Source organism: Microtus oregoni, unplaced genomic scaffold, assembly GCF_018167655.1.
Source record: "Microtus oregoni isolate MIOR12 unplaced genomic scaffold, Mior012 000005F_ref0000423, whole genome shotgun sequence".
Lineage (NCBI taxonomy): Eukaryota > Metazoa > Chordata > Mammalia > Rodentia > Cricetidae > Microtus > Microtus oregoni.
Genome location: NW_024543064.1, coordinates 49,695,889 through 49,698,666, shown reverse-complemented (window position 1 = coordinate 49,698,666; position 2,778 = coordinate 49,695,889). Strand labels below are relative to the sequence as shown.

The 2,778-nt window shown below is 42.8% G+C and overlaps 1 pseudogene; it reads left to right on the top strand.

The window, feature by feature from the left end:
* Positions 1-792: 792 nt before the first annotated feature.
* On the top strand, positions 793-885 carry LOC121448983 (annotated as a pseudogene).
* The last annotated feature ends 1,893 nt before the right edge of the window (positions 886-2,778 follow it).

The following is a 2,778-nucleotide window of genomic DNA, read 5'->3' as shown; positions in this document are numbered from 1 at the left end:
AAATAAATAAATGATCGATTAAACCTGATTCCCACCAAAGATCTTCATTGGATACAGAAACCGCAGGAGAGAGAAGGTGGTAATAGTATGATGGGAACTCATGCTATTCACAGACTGCAGCCTGTGAACAGTCCACAGAAAAAGCCGCCTGGTTCTTTAACAACTTGGTAGCAAGACATTTTAAAAGGAGGAGGAGCTAAAAAGGAGAACCCACGAATAAAAGGCAACTTTAAGAGAAATAATCTATCAATGAGTGGGTTCTGATTCTAAGGGCTCACAATTATTTTAGAACTGAGGACAAACCAATAGAAATTACGGAATATTTGATAAAAATTAAGCTGTTGTTTGTTTTCCATATGGGTTAATGCTATTGTTGGGGTTTTCATTTTAAAAAATTATTTAACTTCATTTTATGTGCATTGGTGTGAAGGTATCAGACCCCCTAGAACTGGAGTTACAGACAGTTGGGAGCTGCCATGTGTGTGCTGGGAATTGAACCTAGATCCTCTGGGAGAACAGGCAGTGCTCTTAACTACTGAGCCACCTCTCCAGCCCCACCCCTCCTTTTAAAGATTTATTAATTTATTATGTATACAGAGTTCTGCCTGCATAGATGCCTACATGCCAGAAGAGGGCACCGGATCTCATTATAGATGGCTGCGAGCTGCCTTGTGGTTGTTCAGAACTGAACTCAGGACCTCTGGAAGAGCAGCCAGTGCTCCCAACTTCTGAGCTATCTCTCCAGCCTAGGGTTTTTATTCTTTATATTTTAGGTATACATATTAAAATATTAAGACTATACTTGCAGGGATCATTTCTATAGTTCATTACTAAAATATTTATAGAGAAAATATGTTATCTGGGATCTGTTCCAAAAAATTCAGTAAGGGAGGAGAAGGCTAGGAATGCAAATGAAAAAAAAAACCACCCTTGTATTAATGTATTGATCTTTAGCCAGTTCACAGAGACAAAGAAGGATAGTGTTACCAGGAGAGGAAATATGGAAGTTCTTTAATAAATAGAGGATTTCAGTTCAGAATGATTAAAAAAATCTGGAATGTTATTAAATATTATTTTAACTAGGCAAAGATGTGTTACATTTGTTTATGCTTCAGAATATCACTTTAACTATGTAAAGGTGTGTTGCTTTTGTTTATGCTGCATTTGTTTAATTATGAAAGGATCTGTTGTATTTGTTTCTGCCTAAGACACCTGATTGGTCTAATAAGAACTGAACAACCAATAGCTAGGCAGGAGAGAGGACGGGCAGGGCTAGCAGGCAGAGAGAATAAATAGGAGGATCAACCTAGGCTGGGAGAAAAGAGGAATGAGAGAGAAGGAGGAGGAGAGAAGGAGGAGGAGAGGAGGAGGAGGAGAGGAGGAGGAGGAGAGGAGGAGGAGGAGAGAAGGAGGAGAGGAGAAGGAGGAGGAGAGAAGGAGGAGGAGAGAAGGAGGAGGAGAGAAGGAGGGGCACATTTGGGGCAAGAAGCCAGGCAGACACACAGCAGCAGTGAAAGTTAGAAAGGGAATAAACCCCGAGGCAAAAGGTAGAGAAAGAGAAACAGGTTAATTTAAGTTAAAAGAGTTAACCAGAAACATGTCTAAGCTAGACTGAGCATTCAAAACTAATAATTAGTCTCAGTGTCCTGATTTGGGAGCTAGTTGGTGGCCCAAAAGAACACACTGGAGAATGCTGGAGACGTAACTCAGTTGGCAGATGTGGGCCTGGCGTGTGTGTGGCCCAGAGTCAAATATGCGCACAGAGCATCGACGAAGGTGTCTCAGTTTTGTGCTGTGCTGCCTCATTTTCACTGTTCTGTGCTGTCAGCCCTTCTCACATGCAGAGTCTCCCAGGCCCTCTGCAAAGGCATCCTCTAGGCATTGCAGCATGCATCGTGTACTCAGAGAGGCTGCTCGCTTAAGGTCCAGCCAAATCCAATCCACACATCTGACTCTGGAAGTCAGGACTCCATTCTGCTTCTGAAGCTTTTGCTGATGAAAATGCACGCACAAGAGAATGCTAAAAATAAATAAAGTCTCTGGGAAGTAGCTAACAGTTGCGATTGGAACCTGGGCTAGAACAGTTATTGCATCAAGCATTGCTTTAGAGCTAAGCCTCCCAATAGCCAAGGCAAAATGGGAAATATGATGCATTGTATGGTGTTTGATTTTTAAAGACAAACGTTACTGTCCTTTCTTCCCCTAGAACCAGGTGTGTGCCAGCTCATTTACTCATCAGCAGAAATCAGGCTCTTCTCAGTTCTTCAAAAGACACACTTGAGATCTAATGTTCCCATGCCATGGACAGGTAACAAATTGTGTATGTGTGTTTCCTTCCTTTCTTCCTTCCTTCCTTCCTTCCCTCCCTCCTTCCCTCCCTCTTTCCTTCCTTCCTTCCTTCCTTCCCTCCCTCCCTCCCTCCCTCCCTCCTTCCTTCCTTCCTTCCCTCCCTCCTCCCTCCCTCCCTCCTTCCTTCCTTCCTTCCTTCCTTCCTTCCTAATTTGGAAAAAGAAGAAAGACATTGTTTTTGACACCAAACTCTAAGCTAAATTGTGCATGTGTTTTCTTATAGAAGGGACACTGGATGTCCTATGGAACAGTATCTTTGTAAGCTGGGACATGTCACAATCCACATGGCCACTTCTGTGTCAGCCCCTAGCATAGACAGGAACTGGAGGGTTATAGGTATCATGGGTCTCCTGCATAGCCTTGAACTACTATGCTGTGTCCAGCCGCACATAGGTAATAGCATTATTATACATAGAATCCCATATTGCT